This window comes from Sminthopsis crassicaudata, chromosome 4 (genome assembly GCF_048593235.1).
Source record: "Sminthopsis crassicaudata isolate SCR6 chromosome 4, ASM4859323v1, whole genome shotgun sequence".
NCBI classification, from domain to species: domain Eukaryota; kingdom Metazoa; phylum Chordata; class Mammalia; order Dasyuromorphia; family Dasyuridae; genus Sminthopsis; species Sminthopsis crassicaudata.
This window is the reverse complement of record NC_133620.1, coordinates 113,030,274-113,043,822: the sequence shown is the minus strand read 5'-3', so window position 1 is coordinate 113,043,822 and position 13,549 is coordinate 113,030,274. Positions and strand designations below refer to the sequence as shown.

Sequence of the window (13,549 nt, the reverse complement as noted above, 5' to 3'; positions counted from 1 at the left end):
CAGTCTTTTCATTGACTATAAATATAATACAAATAAATACCTAAACTTGTATGATTCCATGGTCATCTCTGATCTCTCTTTTTATGTCTTCTATTCTCCTAAGTTTGTTATTACATTTTCTTGTGGTATGAAAGTAAAAATTGTGTGCAAAATATTTTTTTCTCCTTATAGTGATAGAACCGTGACTATTACATTGCAAAAACAAATCTATTCTTTATTCTGTTTTATTCTTTTCTGAGGATAATTTGTTTATTCTACTCTAATGCTTACTGTATACCTTTCTCAAAACTTTAGCAAATAGTTTCCTAATACTTTCTGCAAATCTTTGAAAGTGTGTGGATCTTATTTAGTTCTGTTAATGCTTCAGTGTAAATCATTGAGAAAAATTGTTTTAGTTAATGATTAGGAAATCCATTTTAGTTATTTATATGTTTGACCAGAAACTTACCCACCTTAATATTCTTTAAATGTTTTTCTATAAATAGCTGTTTTAAATTTAATTTTCTCATCAATAGTCCATTTTTCTTCTCTCCTTAAAAAAAAAAGGTCATAACCTTAAGAGTTTTGATTATCCCTAAATTTCCCATTAAGGCCATTATCTAAGAGTTTTTATTATCCCTAAAATTCCCATTGGATTTCCTAATTTTTTTTTTTTTTTAATTCTTCTCTTTACCAATCTAATGTCAATATTACCTTTAAGTTTTTAGGATTGAACAATATTAATAAGGAAATAAAAAAGGTGACTTGATAAATATTTGTTAGCTAAATAGTATAAATATCCATTAAATTTTATAAAATTTAATAAACATTTTATTGCATGATATTCTTCTATTGGGCACTGGAGATAGACAAAAAAGGAAATACTTCTTGCACTCAAGAAACTAACATTTTGTCGGCAATGTTTTGTAAATAGATTGTTTCCTATATTAGAAGCAGAAAAGTTCTATTGTGTTGTATTTTAGATTTTAAATTGACATTTCCCAATTCTGGATGTGTCTATCCAGTGATTAAATGAGATATTTGTGAAATGATTAGCATGTAACTGGCACATAGCAAGTGCTTAATAAATGCTTATTCCCTTCTTTCAATTCCTTACAATATAGAATGATTTCTATGTAGGACGTGATCCAGATAATTAAATTTATAATTCTAGATTCTGAAGCTTAACAAACAACATTTTATATGTTAAAGCAAATGTAATTTAAAAAAAAAAAAGTAACATCACCTTTATTTTGTAGTGGTACCAATTCATGGCAAAGTTGGGATTCTAAGTTATTTTTCAAATGACAGTTTTATATGAAAATTGAAAACTCTTCCTTCAAATTTTGTCGTACTTTTTTTTTTTTTTTTTGAGTCATCTTTCTAGTATTCATGCTACCAACACCCCACCAAAATAAATAAATAACTAGATTTAAAATGAAAAGACCAACTTCAGTTTTTTTTCCTTCTGGATTTTGAATATTATATACATGATTAAACTTTTGGTATGATGCCTTTTTTTTTTCCCCTGTAAGATGTTATACTTGGTTTGTTTGTTCCATTGATAATTATTATACCCTTGCTTATGTTCAAAACTTAATTTCTCAGCATATATTCCAGAAGTATTTCGCTGTAGAGATAAAAAGGATTACAATAAAATTATACATGGGAAAACCCATACTTCCCCTCCTTCTTGCATATCCACACATACATACACACACACACACACACACACACACACACACAATTTGGAAATTTGATAACATATAATTTGGAAAGTTGATAATATACTCTCAAGGGATATCAGTTGATTCTGACAGAATAAGATATAAGACACAAAGTTTTTCAGAGTTAATATAATACTTCAGCCAAGTCTTTAAGGAATTTCAACAATCCAGATATATGACTTGTAGTTTATTGGGAATCAGAAAATGAGGAGTATACAAGTCCAGTTTGTATCAACATTTTTGACACAATTTTTTCTAAGGAATAAAAATGTAAATTTTTTAAAAGGTGATATGTTCAATGGTAGACATTTTATTTAACTGACAATAAGTTAAATGGAACAATTGAATTTTTTGTATGTGATGACTACAATTGTTAACTTTGTTGAATTGCCACCGCTTAACTGAATCAAGTTTTGTGATATCTATCTATCTATCTATCTATCTATCTATCTATCTATCTATCTATCATGCCCAGTTTTACATCATACTTTTAATCACTTGAAGACAGAGATGTCACTGTCCAGATTAGTTTTGTGGACTTGCCCAACTGGCTGTACTTATAACTGGCAGCTGGGCAGCTTTTATTAAGGATATCCTGCTAGCTACATCAGCAGGCATCACTCTGTAGTTCACAGAGAGCCAAAAAAAATGCAATGAGGCAAATAAAGGGATTAAAATTGTGAAAGAGGAATGTGATAATTAATAAAGTAATTATGAAACAGATTATAAAATTATTTTCTTGTCAATTGCAATAGTGACAATGACAAATTATAAGAATACCTTAAATGTCAAAAGTGGCCTAAACATTAGGATGTGATAGAATTAAAGAATTACACAGATCCTAAAGTCCTCAGAGTCCATTCTCCTACCTTTAGACAGCAATGCAAGTAAACTTTGCCTGACAGATTGCTGTATACTATCTTCATATCCTCTGGGGATTGGATATTATGCAACATCCCCTAAGAACTAGCTTTTCTGGGGTCCTTTTAGCTAGGAAGTTTTGTAATCACAGAATACTTTTTTTTCCCCCTTTGGAGAGGGAGTGAAGGAGGACCTGGTTCACTTACTTTATAAACCTAAGCAAATTCCATTGATTTCATTGGAGGGCACATACATCCAAAAACATTTGCAATTGGGGAATGTAGTTCTGCTCTCATCTTTATCTTATTTCAAACATTTTGTTTAGAATTTTATTTTATTTTTAAAATTTTAACAGATTCAAGGCCTACAAAAGAACACACTCCTTAAGGCAAAATAACACATGGATGGGAAGTGTTCTTTTCAAAACTAATTGTGGCATTTCAGTTCTGAAAGGCAATTAATCACAGATTTCAGTGAAAGTCAATCTAAATAGCATATTTTATTTATTGCATGTTTCTGTTATTGGAAAACTATTCTAATGGGTCAGCACATAAAATTAAGTAAAAGTCAGGCTTTGCTGTCCAATGGAGTAGAGGTTTTTAGATGACCTTAACATCTATATACTGTATTTCTAGACAGGTTAATTTATTGTTTTCTTTGCTCATTATTCTACATAAAAGTTTTCTTCAGTCCTAAATAAGTAGGGTATTTTTTTTTTTAACTCTGTTTTCTCTCTCTCTCTCTCTGTGTCTCTCTCTCATACACACACACACACACACACACACACACACACACACACACACAAAACATGCACAATTTTAACAAATTTTTCTTTCAGTTTTCAGCAATTACTTTTGTAAGATTTTGATTTTCAGTTATTTTTTTTTCTCACTTCCCAAGATGGCATTCAATCTGGTATTGATTATACAAGTATAATCATATTAAATATATTTCCTCATTAGTCATGAAAGGAGAATAAAAAGCCACAAACGATGAGAAAAAAAAAAGAGTGAAAATAGCATGCTTCAATTGGTATTCTATCTGCTTCTATATTATAAATATTAATAAAATATAAATTAATGTAGTGATTCAATGGAATGAGAACTAGCCAAGTGGTAAAAAAATCTTAGTTTTGCCATTCAACTTTATTTCTATGTGACCATGACTATAGCTTAACTTCAGTTTGTTTTTAAAAATGTTTTCGTTGGATTAGATAATCTCTAAGGTCTTGACTGTATAATCATTGTGTTTGGTATTAGAAAAATGCAATGGTTAGAGCTCAATTTACCCACTAGACAGAACTTTAATGCATGATGCCTTTGGCAAAGAATATTGAAAATTAAATTGTACATCTTAACAAATTCAGTTTGAAACTACATTTGTAAACTTATCCTTCAACCCTTCACTTGTATTTTAATAGGATAATAAATGAAAATTTTTTGAAATTAGCAGTATTTTTTGACAGGTACCAGAGGGGCCCTTGCCCTCAGCTACAACCATAAAAAGGATTTAGATAAATGTCTCCTCAAGTCAGCCCATTTACACAGTAGTTGTTAGTCTTCAGCATTGAAGTCACATCTGTTGTTAAGAATGGAAAACATCATTTTATGCTCTTGTCTCCAGTGAATGATCCCATCCTGGTACTTTGCATACAGTTGGTCTTCCCTAAATGTTATTTACTGATTGGAAGCTAATATTTTTTATTGCTCTTTGGCTCAATAAATATGAATACTTGTATAGAGCCAAAATAATCATAAAGAACACATGCTCATTCACATCATTTTAATATTTTTACCTTTTCAGAAAAAAAGGCCTATTAAAAATTCGGATATCCACCTATGGATCTTTGCCAAAGATATCACTTCCTATTAAGATTTAGCACCATCTTCCTGCCACCAGGAAACTGAACAGTCTCCTTAAACAAAATATTTTTTTGTATAAGGAATTTTGAATGTTATTTAAATAGTGCTTTTGACATCTTTTGTTACCTGTACTGATTAGTGTCTACATCATGTGATTAAGGGAAAAGGGAAGTGAATAAGCATTTGTTAAGTCTTTACTATGTTCCAGGTATTGTGCTAGACACTCCACAAGTATTATCTCATTTTATCTTCTTGATGCTGAGAGGTAGTTACTATTATCCCAGGAAATTGAACCACAGAGAGGATAAGTGAGTTGCCTAGCATTACAAAGCTAGTAAAGTGTCTGAAGAGGAGGGTGTGAATTTAGAGCTTTGTGAATAAAAAAGGGACCAGATACATGGATTTTAAAAAGAGATTCATACATTGTCAATGCAGGAAAGCTATCTTTTAAAAAATTGAAAAATTGTAGCCTAAGAGCACCCACTTAGAATAGTACCCATTTCCTGCTATGTGATCATGGTTGAGTCATTAACTTTATTTATTCATTTATTTATTTATTTATTTTGAGGCAATTGGGTATAAGTAACTTGCCCATGGTCACACAGCTAGGAAGTGAAAGTATGTGAGGCTGGATTTGAACTCAGATCCACTGTGTGGCCTAGGTGTCCCAAGTCATTAACTTTTCTCAGCATCAGTTTGCTCTTCTATAAATTAAGGAAAATGTTACTTTTTTTTGCTTTCTCTCACAGGATTCTACAGAAAATATTTTGTGAATCTTAAAGTGTCAAAATAAAAATTAATTATTACTATCATCATCTAGTATAGTGCTGTCCCCTCCCAAAATCTATATGCATTAAAAAAATAAAAATAAGAGTAATATGGAATTTATTCTAATAATCAAAATATGACAATAGTCAATATAAAAATATTGAAACTATGTTATTTTTAAGAGTTCTTTTTTTGATTTAATATCAGTAATTTTGATTTATACCAATAAAAATCCAATTTACTTTTTAAAAAAGGATTTATGATGTATTTTAATGTATATAATTACTTGTATTATTTCTACTCTTTTACTTTCTTTAGGCTGTATTATATTCCAGGTTAATTTTTAAAATCCTTTACCTTAAATAAAATTTGGTTCTAGCAACATTATTAATGGAATAGAAATTAAATGTGTAGCAGCTATCTTACCAATTACCTCTTTAAACTGAATCCTATATCCCAGAACTTTGAGTAATTGGGATTACTTCTTCATTTCTTTGGACTCTGCTGTCAAGCTTATTTATCTGGAAATAGTTTGAGTATACTAATCTCTTATTTATAAAGGGCTAGATTAAACCATTAATCCCATTTTCTATTCCAGTTTAGTTTTCAGGTTTTAAAATGTTACATACTTCCCTTGCAATTTGCCAAGCATTTAATTTGCATTTTTTTTTGCTTTAAATTGAACTGGCAATGACTAAGGTGTTTTTTCCCCCCAAATTACCCTTTAATGATTAGATTTTTCTTTGTTTATTACATATTGCAAGCCAATTTGATATACAAATCTGTGAACCCTTTGTAGTAAACATTTCATTTAATTTCTTAGGTAATCAGAAAAGTAAAAGTAGCTATGTAAATTAAGATAAAGTGACTTTTAGAATGGTAGATAAAGTTGCCTCCTGGCCAGAGGTTGAGGGAGATCTGTTTGGCTTGGAAAGTTTGCTTTTTCTCAGCTGACTGGCATGTGATCTTTGTATATGGAAAGAAAAACAGAAGAAACTTTCAGCATTTCTTTTACTTTTTTTATCTTTTTTGTTGATGCTGAGATGGGAGGAGGCTAATTTGCCTAAGGGTTTTGAAGGGAGACTTTTTTTTTTTTTTTAAATGTTCCCCTAGGCATAGGGGACTCAAATTTTTAACATATTTAAAATACAACACATTTTGGCGAACTAATTAAAATCTATTATACTTCATTATGATAACCTCTATCCCTGGAGTTTAGAAGTAAGGCATGTATTAGGAACTCTGCATCACAATGGCCTTCCAGATACAGCTGATAAAATTTATAGATTTAAAAATTTTATTAAATTTGGCATGCATTTTTAGTAGTTTTATCAAAATATTACCTCCAATTAAATTTAGAGACACTGCATTAATGTCTCTAAATTTAATATTTCTTATTTTACACTCATTACTTAGTCATAATTTATTTTGTGAATTTTCTATGTTTGTAAAATTTTGCTCTTATCTTCTTTGGCTCTTAGTTTTTTCCAATTTGTTTTGTTTTGTTTTGTTTTGTTTGTAAAATATCCTTGATTCTTTCTAACTAAATAAAATATAAAATTAAGTTGAGAAACAAACAACATAGTAAACTATCAAAATCAGCCTAAGTTTCACTTTAATAAGTATTGAAAATGGTTTTTTTTTTTGGGGGGGTAGAGGTTGATAATCCTGCTCTTTTTTGTTGTTTTATCCAATCCTGCATTCTTATTTTGATTGGATTTATAATAATCTTTTATCAAAGCAGATGAATTCCCAATTGATCCATATACAATTTCATATTACAAGGCACCTATTTTTCATTTAGTAAATGTGACTGACAATATCAGAAAGGACAAAAGAATATTTAATTATTTTATTTATTTTTTATCCATGATTAATGTCTGTTCTTTATTTTTATCCATGATTAATTTCTGTTCTTTATTGAAAAACATTTATTTTCAAAAAGGTATTTTTTATACCAGTCTCTCTTGTATTTTAAAAAATATACATTTTATTTCTAAAAATCTTTAATTGTTGCTAGCTCTAATCTAGCCTTAGTCAGTTCCACATGAGTAAGCAAACTTGGAAGTTAGCCTTAGGAGCTCAGTGAAGAAGTACACCAACCTTCCTTTTCCTTTACTTCCTGGATGATATAACTCAAATAAAAGTGATATAATTCTTCATGGAAAGGAAAGCCAAGCATCTTCATTTTTTTGAAATTTTTTACTTTTTAAACGAATAATGATAGTTTCCTGTTTTTATTTCTTCTGAATCTGTCAAACAGGCCAGGTCTAACACATCTGTAGTCTCTACTGGCTTATAGTGCTTCTGTGTAACTCAAGCTAAGGAGCAGGATATTGGAATAATTGAGAAGCACATGAGGAAATGGTTCCTACTAGGTTTACATTCTTCCTTTCCTTTCCCACTCTTTATCAGGATGAACTTTCATAAATATGTTTGTTTTGATTTTTGAGTAGACAGCAGATTGTACTTTTAAACCGCCAAGCTTTTTTATTTTTTATTTTTTCCCTTAATGTACCTGAATAGATGATAGTGAAAATGGCTTTAGAATTCTGTTTCTTTTTCATAAGATTCTTAGTAATTAATTATTTCTGACCTGTGACCTCATCTTCCTTGTAAGCAGTTGAGGTGATAGTTTGTGGGAAGAACTACTCTCAGAATTGCAATTTGAAATTTCAACATACTTTAATATTGTGTCTTCACAATGATCACCATGATCACTGGAGATCATACATAGAAGTGATCTCCAATCTCTATGACTTAATACATGAACTTTGACAGCAGTTGTGGCTAAAAAAGTCACCACTTCACAGCCATCCTGGAGTTACATTTCTCTGAATTTTGCTAGGCTAATACTTGGGGTGAAAACATACAGTACATTTTCAGACTTATGCACAATTTTTCTCACTTTTACAGCTTCCATTAGCTATACCCTCACCACCTCTTCCCTTTATTCCTAACAAATTTTGCAGATTCTAAATCAATTAGAATGGATTGCTTCCCTTGATTGTAAATCCACAAAAAATAAAACCATAAAAAAATGAAGATGAGCAATCTTTTCATAAGTCAGTTTTTGTTGAGCGCCTTTGAGCCAAAGGGTGAGTGCACTTTAGGAGTTAAAAAAAATTAAATTAATTTCATCAAGCCCTTATTAAGAAAGTGTTATCTGCTAAACATTGGGATAGATGCTGGGTATAAAAAGACAAAATCAACATAGCCCTTTTGCTCAGTATACCTTATGTTAAAAGAGCTGGAGTTATAGTTAGGTTTAGCAGAGATCTTAGAGGTTCTCTCTTCCCATTCCATTTTGTTTCTTTGACTCTGATCTTCTACTTTCTATGACATCATCCTACCTCTTAGAAGATCTGAAGACATTCAAGGTTATAACTAGGACTGGGTCTTGTTGTTGGCTATAGGTTGTCATCTAACATTAACCTTCAAATGCTTATTGAATAGAATTAGTATAGGTTGTGCTTTTCTTTTTTCCAAGATGTTCTGTTCACAGTGGGAAAAAATTACTTCATTCCAGGTGAATGTTTTTAAGGTTTACAAAATTTGACATAATAGTACAAAATTATTTTTTTATACAAAATTAAGAAAATATAGTATTATGAATTTAAGTGCTTAAAATACTACTAAGTAGAATGAAAGTTTATCTAGGAGATGATTCTATAACTGAATTAAATAAAATAAAGACAAAATTACATTTAGGGTAGTATTAAAGCTTGTCAGGAGAGAGATTAGTCAACATTGACTCATTATGAATGCCCTTTATTCTTATTTTTGGTTCAATTTCAGACCATTCTTGAAATTGTGAAGATGCCTATTGACTTGTATCTGTTAATATTCTTTATTCTCTGTCCCTGAGAGTCCTCTTTGAAATATTGTCCTTCAAATACCTTTGTACTTATTTGTGGTATGACTGTGTTAGGTTTTGTGTTTTTCTAGAATTTAAGGCTTAAAGATATTTTATGGAAAAGACTTCTTACTGTTTTCAACATATTTAAGGAGCACTGTCCCCCATGCATTAATTTTGGGGATACTACAACAGTATCTCAATACTGGGAATTAAGACATAATAATGTCTTTAATGGAGAAGAGAAAATATATCTTGATTGTCCAAATGATCTTTAAAAAGATACTGAGTTGTTATTATTTTTTTGTTTGGGGAAAATGAACAGGATGGGAATTTCTTATTGAAAAAAAAAAATAACTGGTGTCCTAAAACTTCAAAAAATTAATATTTAAAAGTGAAGAATCTATTCATGATTAGAGTTAATCTGAATCTTGTCTCTTTCCCAACCTATTAATGTTTTCCCTTATTTTTTAAAGGGATATTTCTTTTAGGAAAATCACAGGAAAATAGGCAATATTTGCAGGGTGACATGGTATCTAAGATTAATTTCTAAAGTTTAAATTTCCAAAAAGAAAAGTAAAACATTCCGTGGATATTCAAAAAGAAATGAATAGTTTTCAATAATTTCTCCGTTTAATGTCATTCTATTGTATTTTAAATGATTTTCCTAAGAACGTATGTTGTAAACTGAATCTACTTTAATGAAGTTGAAATTTCTCTCAATTCTGTAATACGTGTTTATAATGCTGATTAGTTTCTAAATTCACATTGAGACCATCTCAGAATTATATATTCTATTTAGGAATTCAAAGAATAATGATTCATGGTGGAGAGAAAAGTAGCTGTGCTTTGTTGCAGTGCAGACTCTACATATAGTCCTTCATGGGTCACATAACTAAATAAACCCAAAATTAGTACATGAAGTAAATTTAAAACTTGTATTAACATATCAAATAATTAATCATACTTTATAATGGCAATTCTTGATATTTTAAATTCTGTTATCTTTCTCTCCCATGCTATTCCTTGAAAACTTAAAGAATCCTACTTATATTTTGCTGGGTAGTGGTAGGTACTGGCATAACTATTTTGGAAAGAGATTTGGAATTTTCCATATAAAGTTTCTAAATACCTATGGTATTTGATCCAGATTACCCATCTGTCTATAATTCATTTGTTATTGAAAAAAAGTACCATTCCATAACTATTAAAATATTTATAGTAGCAGAAAATTAGAAACAAAATCAATAGATACCCATGTATTTAGATTAAATAAATTGTGGTACATGAGTGAAATAGAATATTACTTCATTGTAAGCAGTAATACATATGATGAATGCAGGGAAAGATAGGGAAACCTATATGAAATCACCCAAAGTGAAATAAGCAGTCAAGAAAACAATATATACAATTTTCTTTTTCCCTGAGATAATGGGGGCTAAGTGACTTGGACAGAGTCACACAGCTAGGAATTGTTAAGTGTTTGAACCAGATTTGAACTCAGGTCATCCTGACTTCAGGGCTGGTCATCTATCCACTGTGCCACCTAGCTGCTTCGTATATATACAATTATTATTGGAATGTACATGGAAAAAAATAAAAACCACAAAACAGCCAAAACTGAGTGTTGCAGAATTATAAAGAATAAGTGGGACCCCAAAGAAAAGACATGAAAAAATATTTGCTCCCAACTTTGTAGATGTACAGTTTGTACAAGTGTGTAATAGAATGTCAGTTTTTTTTTTTTTTAATTGTGTGAGTGATATTGAGATTCTCCTGGATTTTTTTTCCTCTTTTCTTTTCTCAAATTTTTTGTTATAATGGAAAAAGGAGGGAAGAATGCAGTGTGAAATCTAAGTGATAAGATTTTTTTTTTAATAATAATGTATTAAAAACTATGTCTAGAGAGAGAAATTTCAGTGTTCTTCTGAATTCTCCCCAAATATACCCTCCCATTCTGTTTTTTAATTTATTAGGAGGAGGGGAAATAATTAACCTTTCCTTTCATAATTAATTGCTGTCACCATGCATCTATCCTATGCATTGGTATGGAATGTGCCTAGTTTAACAATCCTTTAGTTATATATCCACAAAGCCACCATACAGAATAACATCATTTGAATAGCTGACACTTTCCCTTCATTAATGATTCTTAATTCATTAATTAACTCATCATTTTTCTTTTAAATGGAAAAATAATTTTTCACTATAAGATATTCAGAGTAGTTAAGCTGTAATAGTGTTTCCTGTTAGTTGAGAACAGGTTAGAAGACTTATTTTTAACTTCTTTCCTTTCCATCTTTTGTTCTCCAATATGGTAGAATGGAGATACTCTACTAGATTAGGAGTTAGTATTCATGAATTCTACGCCTAACTCTTCCATTATTTGGTGTACGATACTGTTGATATCCCTAAAGTTCTATATATTTCAATTCCCTCTCTAATCTGCTAAATACAATAGAAATACTTATAATATACAGGGTTATGAGTCATAATAATAATAAATGAAAGTTTTTATTGTTGTTAGCTTTCTCTCCACCAAATTCATTTTGTTTTAGCATTTCTAACATTATTCCTAGAGTAGCATGTTACACTTTTACATTCATTCTGTATTACTTGCCCCCTTGTTTTTATCTATAATTTCCACCAAAGGATGTTATAGATATTAAATACATTGTATATATGTACAAGAACTCCAAATAAATGAAAATTGCTATGCAAATATAAAATAGAGCTAGTGATTATTTTTGATGATTTTATTTTTTTAACCCCTGCTTTTGGGCACCATAATTTTTGTTAGTTATTCCTATTTCTTCAGCTAGGATTTTTATGTTTTTCTAGTCTTCCTAGTTTCCTAGAAAAACAGGGAATTTTATAAGAAGCCCAAATGTTTGCACTTGTCCTGTGACTTCAGGCCAAAACTTTTCTCAGTATAAATAGTAATACAGTAATTCAGCCAGAAACATTCTAGGAGAAAAAGAATTTTAATTTTCTAAAAACTTAGGTATTGAGATTGTGGATTTTAATTCCCTGATGTCATTGATATCCATCTCCTTCTTGAGTTAGGAGAAATCTTGGAGTTTCTATCCATTTATAATAGAGAGACTCCAGGATCCACTTCTTCTCTTGCTTGGATTAATGTCACTGACTTCCCCATTCCATCCTAAGCATACTTCCAAAATGAAAATTTCAAAAGTATGGTCTTGTCTCTCCCCCACTGCATAAACTATAGTAGCTCCCAGTTTCATAGAGAATCAAATGCACGTGTCTTTGTTTGGGATTAAAAGCACTTCAGTTCTCAGTCCCTCTCCATCTGCCAAGAAAGTTTTATAGGAGTGTGACTTCAGTGTATGCTACTGCTTCTTGGAGCCACAAGTGAGAGGCTTCAAACCTTTTGGTACTTGGGAGTTTTCTGTCCCAAGCTTATGAAGTCTTTCCAGAATAGGCAAATGTAAACATTTTTCCCCCCAGAGTTCAGGAAGGCAATTGAAGGCAGGTACTGTGAAGCATTTATAGATTGATCAGACATCAAAAATGCCAAGATCATCTACTGTATCCCACTCATGGCCAGTCATCCTGATTTTCTATGATTTGAAGAGATGATTGTGCAAACCTGCCTCAATGAAGTCCAATTCATTTTTGAGTCAAAATATCACCATTCATCCACTATTTTATCACAACATTTTGATCTCATTGGTCTTCAGAAAGGATAGATGAACAACAATATCCTTCTTTTATCATAAACTTTACAGTCCAGCCAAAGTAATCTTTTTGCAACTCACATCATTTTCCATCTCTCAACATAGGTTATTCCCTCAGCTAGGAATGTTTTCTCTCCATTTCTTAGATTCTTAACTTAGTTCAAAGGCAATCTTATTCATGAAACTTTAATTGAATCTTTTCCTAACTTCCTCTACTTCCCACCCCAGCTTCTCACTTTTCTCTTCCTACTATATTGTCTTAGAAACCTCTTCAGTCTATGATCTTAAGCATTTGTGGAATTTAATAATTAAGATGAAAAAAAGAAGATGAAAAGAAGAAGAAAAGTTGAAAGTTTTGAAGAGGGGATAGGGTTGCTACTTTGGCCATTAAGAGATATATTTGACATAAATATTTTGGGGGCAGCTAGGTGGCGCAGTGGATAGAGCTCTAGCCCTGAATTCAGGAGGATCCCAGTTCAAATGTGATCTTAAGACACTTAATACTTCCTAGCTGTATGACCCTGGGCAAGTCATTTAACCCCAGCCTCAGCTGGGGAAGAAAGCTGACTACAACATAAATATTTTGATATGCATTTTAGCTAGCTTTTCTGAAGGTCATTTCAAAATAAGATTTCCAAAATATTCTTAGAAATTGCAGGGTCTTTGGATTAATACTTTGGATTAATTGCATGTATTTTTCTCTTGCATCTTGCTTAAGAAAATATCTTCTAAGTAATATTTCCTACAAGGTCTTACATAGATTTGAGATCATATTATTATGGCAACTATTGGTAT

The 13,549-nt window shown here is 30.8% G+C and overlaps 1 protein-coding gene across 17 annotated transcripts in view; it reads left to right on the top strand.

Annotated features, from left to right (window-relative positions):
• ESRRG (estrogen related receptor gamma) overlaps positions 1-13,549 on the top strand; it is a 657,723-nt gene that overhangs the window by 495,560 nt on the left and 148,614 nt on the right. The window lies entirely within an intron of this gene.